At 45.6% G+C, this 13,415-nt stretch overlaps 1 long non-coding RNA gene across 1 annotated transcript; it reads right to left on the reverse strand.

The window, feature by feature from the left end:
* Nucleotides 1-261: 261 nt before the first annotated feature.
* Nucleotides 262-11,339, reverse strand: LOC122377150. Its single transcript, XR_006255799.1, has 3 exons — nucleotides 11,222-11,339; nucleotides 846-1,105; nucleotides 262-374 (listed from the first exon to the last, which is right to left on the reverse strand). It is a non-coding gene; the product is annotated as an uncharacterized LOC122377150 (long non-coding RNA).
* Between the last annotated feature and the right edge of the window lie 2,076 nt (nucleotides 11,340-13,415).

Below are 13,415 nucleotides of genomic sequence, written 5' to 3' on the forward strand. Positions count from 1 at the left end.
TAATTTCTTATGTAAGCTTGCGTTTATCCTTGTTCCTATTTCAGACCGCTTATTTTTATTAATGTTATTTCAAACATCCTTTCAAAATAATGGCCATGAACATTGCAAAGCATTGTCCGTTTTCTCTGTAAGAATAATATATTCGTACCCCAATATAATTCTACATTAGCGTCCAATTAGCGTCCCTCATCACGCCAACACGCCCTCTGAGCCCCTGCATTCAAATCCCGCGCGATAATTCCCCGAGAAGCTCACCTCCTGAAATGCTCCCGGCGCAGTCGATGTACTCCCTTCCTTTGTCATCGTACATGTACTGGAACCGGGCGCTGGACAGTCGCAGAGGTGCCTTGTCGTAGTGCAGCAGACACGTGCTTCTGTGGGTCACCGAAAGGGGGCGCTGGTGAGGACAAAATGGACAGACGCAGCGGCACCTTGTAGTGGACTAAACACGTGCATCTAGGGGTCACCGAAAGGGGGCGCTAGTGGAAAGGGGTCAAACACCGGTCACCGATAGAGGGCGCTAGTGTGGTGGACTTGTTATTTCGCCAGCCATCAACAGATGGCGGTAATACAGTAAATGCCAGCGGAAAGCAAACACTGAATGATGGTGGTAGAGCGATTGGCACTTCCTGCCGATTTCAGTTTTGTTGACGCAATCCATTAATATCTGAATTGCTAAATTTAATATCATAACTCACTCTTACATCATCTCACTTAATATCAAAACTAACACTCTCTTATAGAAAACGAGTTCTACACACCTAAAGATGTCCTAGGAGAAAATGGGACATGATAGTGGAAGGATGAACAAGAGATTTATGGATAAAAACAAGCAGACCACTCACGGCAGGTTTTTGCGGCGGATGGAGAAGTTTTCCGCGGCGCTGATTTGCTCTTTGATGGCCTCTGACGACGCCATTGGTCCCAGTCCGGCGGCCACCGCCCGCATATAACTCCCTTCCGGCTGCATGGCGGTAACGCTGCAGCCGCGGGGGACGACCGGTGGTTACGTCACTGGATCACAGATACGTCCGTGTGACGTCACGGGATCACAGATCTAGTCGACTCCGTGTGTGGCGAGTGAGGTGAGGACGAGTTAACCAATCTGAAAACAGAAACGGAAGGGTAAGCTGCTGCCCTACATTGGATGACTTGAGAAGATGGGGCAGAGGCTTTAGAAACTTGACCATAATAAAAATAAACGGGTTCTTTATTTTTTTCTAGCTATGACAATGGGCATTGACGAACACAAAGAAACCCGATGATTGACGGCCTTGTGCTAACAAAAGCGTAGTGAAATGATGCCCATGGCGGTATGTAGGAAAATAACTAAACTAAAAACACTAAAACCTAAAAATATACTTAACATATGTCAACCCAGGAACTCGACCTACGACACTGAAACACGTGTCCATAGGTCTTCATTCGTAACACTCCTGGTGAAATTTTCACAGGGTGAAATATTTATGACGTGCACGCGAGTGCACGATCACAATGCTAGTGCACACTGCACATCCTGCCAGGAGCCTCCAGTGTCAGATAGACAGGTGGATATGAATAATTCAGCTCGTGCAAGTCATTTCCATCATAGGGTATGCCTGTAACTCAGACGTCAGGCAGTTTCTAACGGTTATTACCGGGGCCGCGCTATTGTGACAGTGAGGACGACGAATGTGCTTACGTTATGCGAATTTAATTGAGGTACGAAATGTTAAATGAAGTGATTATAATTATACTCGTAAGTCGTATGTCACATAAAACAGATTGTGACAGTGACAGTGAGACAGTATTCTTGTTCGTTTATCCGCTTATCGTCAGTAGCTAAAAAGATTCAAGCGTTACACTAAACGAGAAGTAAGATGCATGGTTTCACCTGCCCGTTATGAATAGCAAACACATAAACAGTTCTCAACTTCCTTACAGCGACATGGACAAAAATAAAGCGCGGGCACAAACTCATCAACTTTTGGTACCGAATCATCCAAATACTGCAACTGATACGTTTCAGCAGCCTATCGTGCATAGCAGGGCCTTGATCGTGCAGTAGGCCTGTCTAACAGCGGTAGGAATGTCTAAGGTAGGCTAATACACGCAATTATTCAAATCAGACCATGCCGCACATGTCGCATGTGCAAGCTCCGAATCACTCCTTTGAACAAACTCTGGTGAGGTAGGACAAAAAAGGAAAGAAAATAAAACGTGCAGCATGGCTGCTACTCTAAAACAGCCAGTGAAAGCATTAAGCGGTGGGTGGCCTGGGTAACACAGACAGTTGCAGGCTAACTTGCAACTCAATGACATAAGCACAACCATCTGAAATAAGCAACCAAAATAAACAACGGCTGCCCAGCTGCAATTTGACCCATGTACTGTGGACTGCAACGAGCAATTGGATATTATACCATGTGGCGTCACTGGATGTATTCTTAGGAGATTATGTCATTTTAGCTGCAATGCACTGGCATGAGGTAACGAATAAACCGTGAGATAATGCCGATTTACGGTTCGAAGTGAATCTCACTCGAATAAATAACGAATATGATATGAAGCATAAGGGGCAACATGCAATATGTAAATATCTAAAAATATATGCCTAATTTTATGGAAACATAGCCATTGAATAGTCTGTGGCCATGATAAAAAACTATGTGCCCGGTAAAAGAAAATCATAAACATCCATGAATGTGAGCGTCAAGTTGCAGAGAAAATAACACAGTATCAAAGTTAACTTCCCAGCCTGTTAATCAGTGTTTAAATTAGTCAACGTGTCTCCGCGTGTTGATTGCACTAAACGGAAAATGGTGAAACATTGAAATCCCCCTGCATGAGCTGGAAAACAGTGCGATGCTGATAGGTCGCAAATCTACTTCGGCACAACCCTGGAACACTTTTTACTGTGTGTAACCGTATGTATGAGGGAAAGAATAAACGAATCAATGCGTCGATGTCACTGCCGACATGTCATAGAGACAGATGGCCATACTCAGGCAATAATACAATAGGACCACAACGATACTAGATAGTAGATACTACAATCCACGTTTAACAACACCAACAAAACAGACATACACCACACCAAAGGCAACGAGCTACGTCACATCCCGCCTTTCAACATGACCTTCGGTTGTTGAGTTCGCATGCACCAAACAGCGACTGCAAAGCTGCCGGGGTCGGCACAGTACGACCTTTGGATGGTGACGTCATCATGCACCGACCGTCGGCTTATGCCCCGGGCGGCAGCTGACGCAATATACGACCGACCGCCTGGGGTTGCAGGTGCGGTGAGTGCTGCGCGGCGCCCTCTCCCCCACCCCCGCCCACTACACATACCCGGCAGCACGTGTGCATCTCAGTGGGGGCGGGGGAGGGGGAGGGGGCCAAGGCGCATCAGCTGATGCAGGGTGATAACACGACTACAGCATCTGCCAGAGGTGATGGCAAACTTTGAACAATCTCATACCTACATGTTGATGGGTCTTGTGTTGACTAAAATACGGAATAAAACGTTACAAATATTGCAACTTTCAGCGATCGTATTGCTTTACCAAAAAATATGAAGTGTCACTCCTTACCATAAAACAGAACACATTGGACCGAAAAGACAGTCTACATTCTTAAAAGCCGTGTTTACATGGCGCAATATCACACAAGTGTTACCGACGGAACCACCTATATCCACTGAAATAGCTACACGCTGCATGAAGCACGGGACGATACGAAACGAAGCGATCTTTCAATGTAGTGACCATTACCAATATACCCTTATCTACCTACACGGTCTACAGACCCCCTCTCCTGCATGACCTTGAAGCGACTTCTCATTCCACAAGGACGATAACCACATGCGTGACATGCCACGTGTCTATTCGCAACACTAGCCTAGTTAGTTCTATTAATACCACCCACGTGAAATGGGATCGCTGCAAGAAGCTAAAAATAGAACCACTGGCAAGGTGTTGCAAGCGGCTACGTCAAGTGACCCGGTTGGAAAAATGTGCAGATTACACATTGCACGTGCGTGAGGGCAGTGGTGCAATGACATGCGTAATTCTGCTACTAGTAAGGAAATAGGAGAGAGGGAGAGAGAGAGAGAGAGAGACGAGAGAGAGAGAGAGAGAGAGAGAGAGAGAGAGAGAGAGAGAGAAAATAGAGAGAGTGAGAGCGAGAGTGAGTGTGAGAGTGAGAGTTGGAGTGAGAGTGAGAGAGAGAGAGTGAGTGTGTAAGAGAGGGAGGAAGAGGGAAATCGGAAGAGACAGGGAGAGGGAGAGGGGAGAGGGAGATAGGGAGAGGGAGAGAGATTCGTGCGAGTTGAGGTGACATGTTAGTGATGTTTTTACAAGCGCTTCTGGCAAAGGAAATAAACCAAAATAGCTTACCTAAATAACTAAGAAAGAAAACGGTTAGAAAATAAGCTTATGTAATGTGAAAAAGCCCTTCTCAGTTCTAGCCTTATAAACCTAAAACTATAGGTAAATGCATTAAAATAGGTATTGCAAAAACAATGAAGCGAGCAAAGCTCTGACTACCATCGTTTTCGTTTAGGTCTCGCCATGCCCCCAGCACTTAATTTTTTGAACGATCATTCATTGAATCATTTTTGGTCACCCGTACCTCATGGCACGGAACACTAAATAATCATTAGCTACGGCTGTAAGAATCCACGAACATATCTGACTTTAACACCAAACTTGAGATGGACGACATAAACATCTGAGACAGCATCAAACGGAAACAACGTGATCCTTATCAATCTAGGAATTTCGTTTCAAGCGGCTGGATACATTCTTTTCGGATTAACCGCAGGGGCTAATCCGAGTCACTTGAAACCTTGGGACATACTAAAACTCCACTCTAGATATTATCATACATCAAACCACACGCCGAGCACATGCAGCATTCATCTCCATTGCTCAAATTCAGAGGCGTTGCCCATCCTCCAAGTACTGATGCATTTACCAACTTTCCTTTTACTAGAGCCACTTTTACCCACTTTCCCTTTACCGCTGTTCTTCGCTGTGATTTCCGACGTCAGATCCAGTCCTAGGAAAGTGGATGATTCCAGACAGAATTACAGAGGTTACAGGGTCTACTGCGTCATGTACACATTGTACAGGATATGCCGCGTCATGTTGGTTTATATTTAGATAGATACCTACCTACTAGTTTGACGACTTCATGCCAGGAATAGGAGCGTTATATAACGGGGATAAGAGCGGCCGGCGTGACCACCTAACTGCATTTCAATTGAAGATAAAGAAACTCGACCTTGTAGGGCCTGGCAATGAAGTACTTGGGCATATATTGAAGCATATTACACAATAAATGTTATTTTACGGCAGAGTTATCGAACATCGGTATAGCTTCTCAGTATCAAAAGTGACAGAGGTCTAGCAAACCATTCAAGGTTGCAACTTGCACTAAATTAGGATAATTGTTGGCCTCTTGTTAAAACTAGGAAGCTTTGACAGGAAATAAAGTTAACCCGCGCCCCATAGCCCCCCCTCCCGTTTTTCTGCAATAACTTCCAAACCGCTTGACGTATCGACGCCAAACTTTCAGTACCTTCGGCTGCATCAAGTTGACACCTTGTGTCAAAATTTTAACTTCGTAGCTACCATAGGTCGGCCGGAAATGACGTCAGAGTGACGTCATGTTCGGCCGATTTCGACGCAAAACATTAAACCACGGTAATCGCTCCCAAGAGCTCAGTTTTTAAGCTAGATCCAATTTCTTTGCATGAGAGGACTCAGAATAGACTGCGCTATCAAACTGCTATCTCGGATTTTCGAAATTTTGAAAATTTCGAAAATTTGATATAATAAAATCCAAAATTTATATTTTTACTTTTTTTCAAAAAGTTTTTGACTTTTCGAAAAAACCGGAATATATGTGATAGAACGCATCATTATGACTAACTCTAGCAAGTTTTAGCTAAATATCTTCAAAAATGGCCAAGTTTTACGCATTATTGCAAAAAATTCACAATTATTAATTTTTCAAATCAATTTTTCAGCACGTATTTGACATCGTACGCCAATATAAATAGCACCATCGTGTTCCTGAGCTCAAACTGCATCCAATAGACACCTTTTTTGTTGAAAAATTTTAACTTCAAAATTTGACCTTTTTTGACCTGAAAGTGATCTGACCTAAGCTAAATTCGACTCAAAATGACCTCGAATGACACAGACGACATCACATTCGAAATCTCTGGCCTAAATGGACCATAAAACATGTGTCACGTGACCGACGCATGATATAATATTTTCGTGACCTGTGATGACCTGACCTTGACCTGAAAATCAAAGTACAAGTTTGGTACCCTCGGGGTATCTAGAGCATCTGTTCACGAGTGTGTGATCCAAAAATGAGCCTGATCTGACTTGTAAGACGGCGGCCAGAGCCCAAAACGTGAACAAGCCAAAATGCTAATAATTTTTACTTTGACCTGACCTGTGACGTCATCGGTGACCTCGAGGTCAATGAAATTAGGTTTCACACGACAGTTTTTCCGGGGCTATCAGACGCCGTTTGAATTTTGACGATCGGCCCAGTAGTTTCGGAGTTAGGAGGGGGGGGGCTATGAATAGCCCCCCCCCCCCCCCCCCAGTAGGGCGTGTTATACGCAGACCCCAGTGGGGCGCGGGTTAATTTAAGAAACATTTTGAAGCAAGACATCACCAACATTGTTGAAATATTGATTGAGATTCTGTTCATAAACAGGTACGTACATGCCTATGAGCTACTCGATATATCCCGTATGTAGGTCGTATTTACCTATAGACACGAAAGGAGCCACGAAATTTATTGACTGATCACAATTACATTTGTTGTCTTCGAAAAACAAATAAGAAGACGTATCCACTCTCCAGCAACACACCAAAGTTTCCTTCAAACTAAGTGGTGTTAGGCCAAATGTATAGGGCATTTATATAAAGCATAGAGCTCTGTATACAGAGGTCTATGTATAAGGACACAAGACGTACCTAAATACTGTATGCAAATTGCGCTTGATTTTGAAAAGAAAGTTCTGCCTCATACAATGATCGTATACCATCAGCTTTTGCATTTATCCATCTTCATATGACCAACGAATTCACACTGAACGGCCATCACCACTGCAAAATCCGGCCGCTCTACTGCCTCCCGCACGCCGCCGTGTTCCACAGCCTGTAAATCCGGCGGCTCCAGTACGCATTCGGTCCATTACGTAACACGGTCAGTCGCCTCGCCTGCCTTTCTACCGACCTTCGAGCGTACTCAGTTATATAACGGACCTTTGAACAGTGGATAAACAGAACGGATCGAACGAATGTGGCGGGGAAGGAGCGCTTGACGGCGGTGGAACTGTAGTTCAGTGTGGTCAATGGTGTAAAGGTGACAGTAGATTACAGTGACGGGAATGTTGTTGGCTGTTTGCGGTGCATTTCCGTCCATTGAAAGCACATATTGTTTGTTGCTGATCGTGTATTTCCGTCCATTGATAGCAAGTATTTTTGTTTATTTGTTTCTTATTAATTGGTATCAAAGTTCTTCGAGAAGCAGATAACACCTATGTAGATCCACTAAAACGAATAAACAAAGCCATCACGATGAAAAACTAGAAAATGTATCAAAGTTAAGTGACCTTTGTTTAAAAGTTATTGTCCATTTTCGTTCATCATGCTCCTCTCTTCCCCCCCCCCTCTCTCTCTCTCTCTCTCTCTCTCTCTCGCTGTCTCTGTCTCTGTCTCTGTCTCTGTCTGTCTCTCTCTCTCTCTCTCTCTCTCTCTCTCTCTCTCTCTCTCTCTCTATCTCTCTCTCTCTCTCTCTCTCTCTCACTGTTCATGTACTCCTCCCATCAGCTTTCCCTCTCTCCCGGATGTTGTTTTCTCTTCTCTCCTCTGATTTAATTCCCCATTCTCATACTATCTCCCTGTTTGTCCTTAACCTCTGGCCTGCCGCACCATTGCAATGCGCATCCCTGGCAGCATTCCCACTCTCTCTACGATGTATGTACGGCCGTCCAGGTACAGGTATGTAGTGGTTGGTTGTCAACATCACAATAATCGATCTGCGTTGATGAATACGTCTACGACTGTTGAAAACCAATGCCGAAATGTGTGCACGAACCCTCTCCTCATTTGTATTAAGTCATTTTACAGGAGTGTCTCCGTCATTTAAAGTTATTACACCAAAAGCACGTAGGCTAACCAACCACTCTTTTGCTAGAGGGCCGTACCTCTCTCACCTTGATTGAAATTACCGTATGACATGGCACATAACTAACCATGGATGGAGCGGTAGGCATTGGTTATATAACAACTACAAGCGATCGCGAGAGAGAGAGAGAGAGAGAGAGAGAGAGAGAGAGAGAGAGAGAGAGAGAGAGAGAGAGAGAGAGAGAGAGAGAGAGAGAGAGAGAGAGAGAGAGAGAGAGAGAGACAAAGAGAGAGAAAGTGAAAAACAGCCCGACCAACAGGCGGCCCAAGAAAAACGTTCTTCTTATCGTGACTAAACTAAAACGGCAGTTTCGTTAGCGTAAAGAAATAACCGAATGAGATTGAAGGAATATGTAATAAGGTACAACATTCGCCGAGAACAAAACTGCGCCTCAACTGACTGATTAGCCACTTGTATGCTGTCAATCTGGTCAGATGACATCAACATCAGGCCCAGCCAATGACACATACCTATCACTGCATCGTTTAAAAGTCAACAAAAGCGAAGTTGTGATTAGCCGTTTGCAAACTGCAGAGTAAAGCTGCATGGAATACAGTCATGTACGAAAATTACTTAGAGGATTAATGCCTACCATGGCCCTCTGTAGTTTACGTGGAACCTTTTCAAGGCCTTCAGGTGGAGGCACCAGAAAAATGAACCGCGCAGTTTTCAGAGAACGTCATATACATAATCCAAACAATGGGTAATGGTATGCCAAGAGGGACGCAGTGAAGCTTTCAGTCAGTGTGGGTAATTTATGGAACTTTTGAACAGTTTGCAGCGAAGAAAGTTACCAGATCACCAAGTTACTGGAAAGTTAGTGTTACCAGCTCACCTATCAACCCGCGCCCGGCCGGGGAGGGGGGTCTCGAGCTCGACCAACCTCGCCATGGTGGGAAGTTGGTAGCTAATCACATCCAGGTTATATCGGAAAGATAAGACAGCTAGAAAGGAACGGAAAGGGGCAAAAGATAGCTCGCTATAAGATCTTTCAGAATTCATTGGTTCATTTTTGATTAGATCTTCACTGAGTCCACTGGAGGTCACCAATAGCAAAAAAAAGCACGAATGTTTCCCCGGGTTTTGATAATATTCACAAATCGACGCGCAGCTCGGGAACAAATAAAGCTACAGTGCACCAGAAAGACTTTCGAAAGCTCTTTTGAATTCCTGCACAGCATTGTTGCCCACCCTAAGTCATTCATATTCTTGTTTATTTCCTGTTTGTTTCCAGCATGCTTCATGCACGTTTCCTTCCAGACTAGGGTGTAGGTATATTTCTATCACGTGTTTCCCCAGCCACCGTTGCAGGAAATTCCCACTAATCTCGGCAAGACGGCTCAGGCTGACTGGATCAAGGGCCTTGCTGGATCATGGTGCACCGTCACGAGAGGCCGGGAGTGTACCACATTATCTGAGTCAGGGCCAGCACCACCCCTCCCCACCCACACCCCGTTACTCTACCCCTCCCCCTCCCCCGGCGCTACTCCGCAGCTGCAGGCGATGCAGAGCGAGCCGCGTGCAATTGCATACCGTGATACCGCGGGGAATGAGTGCGCAGTGGACAATAAGCACCATTCGTTGCCCAACAGGGGTGATCATTACGCTTACACCGCATATTGGTGTTTAGTGTTCAATGCAGCCCGGAGAGGGTGCAGGACCGTAAAATGATGTTGAAAAACTGAACAGAACCCGAGACCTCAGGGTAGCGCTTCACATCGGCTGCAAATGCAAACAGAGCTCATATTCTCCCGATTAACTGTGAGGCGCAAATAAATCTGAGAAATCAGAAATAATAATAATTCCCCTGTGGTGGAATTGTTGGCATCAAAAGATGCCAACAATGAAAAGATGAGGAATGGTATCATCTGATGCATCGGCTGATATCAGTCTTCACGAGTCGTGATATTTTATAAGAAAACATCGGTATGCCGTTTCGCACCTAGGTACCTAATTTGTACAATGCCACGCGCCACGTTCCTTGCAATGATCCATGTCTAAGGAAATAAAAAACGCTGGGGAGTCGGGGAGAACCCGGCTCCTCAAAGCCCACTGCCTGCCTCAGCCACGAATATCGACCGCTGCCAACGACCGCGACCTCACCCCCCCCCCCCCCCCACCCCCTCCATCCCGCTCCCCCTCCCTCGACCACACGCCATGGTCACGGGCGGAGCATTGATTACATTGAGAACACGTGATAAAGAGTGAGGACGCTGCCACCGCTCGGGAGCTCGATTGTTGACCGCAGTAAGGTAAACTCACAAAAAACAGCGTCCGGTTGAGGTGAAAGGTGCAAGTGAAACGGTTCCACTCCACTGTTCCAAGTAACTTGTTAAAGGGACCCTCCCACCTTAACATTAGTTTTGAGTTGAGATAGCCAAATTGGTGGCCATGGCCTGAAAATACCGGTTTGGGCATTCACAACATCGAAAAATGCTTTAATTCGGAGATATGGAATTTCAAACTTGCAGTTTTCGGATTCTAAGGGGCTAATGCATTGGTATGCCCCCTTAGAATTTGTGACGTCAGCGGAGATCTAACGATTTTTAAATCTTTTACTAAAACGTTTGGCAGCACGCGGTGGTATATGCTGCTTTGCGCGCAACAAATGCCGCACTTTCAAATAAAGTCGCTAGGAACAGCGGAGATCCCAAAAAGTAAACAAAAGTAAAAGTCTAATATCTTGAAAACCGGTGAATATTTTTCGATGAAATTTGGTAGATATTCATTTTTGCTCTTTCTGAACCGAGCGACATCACTTTCATGCCAATTCATTAACTTTTTTGAAGGTGGGAGGGTCCCTTTAAAGATGATATTAAATTTCAAACCTTGGTTACGATTTTATCATGTCTTTTGGTCAATGTTCGTCAAGGCGGTGCGAAACGCTGCTTTCCAAGATCGTGCTTAGGTTAGTTTTGAGCTCCGTCAAGAGTTCCAATTAATTTAACCTGATTTAATTGTACCCCATCCGGTACAATTTAACCAATCACCAAAATGCACGGTAGGCATTGACACCTACCTTTCTTCCTTTGAAGCTTTCCGATACCGTCTCGGCCGTACTAATTCAAGGTTGCAGGGCGCCACGTGTCTGTCAGCCACAGCCAGCACACGCTCCACCACAACCACAACCACCCCCGAGCACAGACTGCGGCACCGTTTCACCAGTAGCCGGGGTAACGCGACCCAGACGAATCTCTCACGGCGCTAGCGGCGTGACGTCGCCCGGGTCGATGGTAGACGCTCCTGACATCTAGCGGCTAGGTGGAGAAGTGTAGGTTCCGACTATGTCCAGCAGGTGTTAGATGAGAGGCTGCTCTATGCCAGAGAGCGCTAGTGTCGGTCCTTAGTAGCAAGAGCAACTCGCCGCATAATAGCACGGCCCTCGCCGGCACAGGAGGGACGGGCTCAGCCCCGGCGACTCACTAGGGTGCCTGCCCAGACCAATGTCTCCCCCTAATTCCTATCATCCTTCCGGCTCTGCAATGGTCTTGTCGACCGAAAGGGCCTAACCCAACAAAACAAACAAACAAAACACAGGATGCAACCCCCTAAGGTTTTTGGTTTTTCGCAAATAACTCGCGTAAAAAGCGGCCAATCGCCACGAAACCTTCAGTACCCTCGCATTGATTAATTTTACACCTACCCTGAAAATTTCATGACGCTGAGCCAAATGACCTTTGACCTGTGGCCTCTTTTCCGAGACCATGTTTGGCCAGAATCGCGATTCGGCGTATGTCGGCTCGCATTAGCCGCGCGTTTGCAAGCTTTTCGTGGTTTCAAACGTTCGAACATGTGATTTAATGTTGCTTCCATGCATTAGGGTGGGTGTCAAGGTCACCTGAAGGTCAGGTCAGGTCATTGACCTTTGGTGACCTCGGTTCACTTTTTCGAGTTTTACATGTTTCTAGGCTAGTTTTTGGAGCTGAATTCGAATATTTAGTAACCATTTGAACATTAACGAAGTAGTTTTGGTGCCTTCGTAACATGTAACGAAGCTGTCAGAGGCGGATGACAGGTACTACGAATACCTACCCGTCACGACCCCTACCGGTTGACCTGACCTGACCTGACCAGACCAGGGCCCAATCTTACCAAATGCCGTGAATGCGCATTCACGGCATTTGGTAACATTCAGAGCTATTCCACATTCACTTATTCATTCGTTCAGGCAACATTCATAATCATTCACGCTATCAAAATCATTGGACAAGATCAGCTGGATGTAAATAAAAAGGATATCTTTGATATCAGTGCCGTAAACTCCGGCCAGTGCTGCCAAATCCTATTTACGGCATTGGCAAGATTGGGCCCTGGTCTAAACGCTTAACGACATCATCTGTGATCGAAACTAACACGAAATTCGTGATCAGCACCCCGGAAAACCCCTAAGCAGTCACACTTTACGACTTTCTAACAGGTCCCGATATTCCCGATTTTTGGGTCATTGACCTGACCTGGAAGGTCAACCGATGACGTAGGACCTTAACATTGGGTATTATTGGCTTCCTCTCGTGACGGGCAACACGCTCGTTTTTACTGCGAAGCTCTAGCTCCACCAGGGGCCAAACGCGAGGGGGTCGTACCCCCCCCCCCCCCCTTGTGCCGTCGAAGGACTCAAAATGGCCTGTGCCGGGGAGTAGGATTATAGCTGAATGAACAAGGGGCAAATGATTTCCGGACACCCTGTAGTCTAGTTTGTATTTTTAAGACCCTATCATTCGACCCTATATAGGCTGCATGACAGAAACAATGGGTGCTGAGACAATGAAACAATGTAGCAATTCTTGCGACGAAAAGCCCTAATCTAGGGTGGTAAAGCATCCCGTCGTCATGCCACTGCCGGATATATGCCTGGCACATGAAACTAGTATTCCAACCCACTCTGGACACCCAAAATACTGAATGAAATGAGGGGTAATAATCGTCTAGCAAGCCTAGAAAGGTAATTTAAAAGGCCAACGACCTGCTACGTCATCATGACACGCCATTCTACTGTATCCTTTTCGTAGGTACACTTGCACGCAATGCTGGTAGACTGTAATGATATTTTGCGACGTCCGCTCGGAGCATTTTTAGCTTGTCACGCACGTGCAATTTTGACTTATAGCACGCCAAATCTTGCACCCTTGACATGTGACTGGTCAATTCTGCTCGTAGTGCGCAGTGTAAGTTACGACTCTTTTTTCATGTTCTTGTGATCGCTTTCAGTTGCA

This window comes from Amphibalanus amphitrite, unplaced genomic scaffold (assembly GCF_019059575.1).
Source record: "Amphibalanus amphitrite isolate SeventyFive unplaced genomic scaffold, NRLGWU_Aamphi_draft 002557F_arrow, whole genome shotgun sequence".
NCBI classification, from domain to species: Eukaryota; Metazoa; Arthropoda; class Thecostraca; order Balanomorpha; family Balanidae; genus Amphibalanus; species Amphibalanus amphitrite.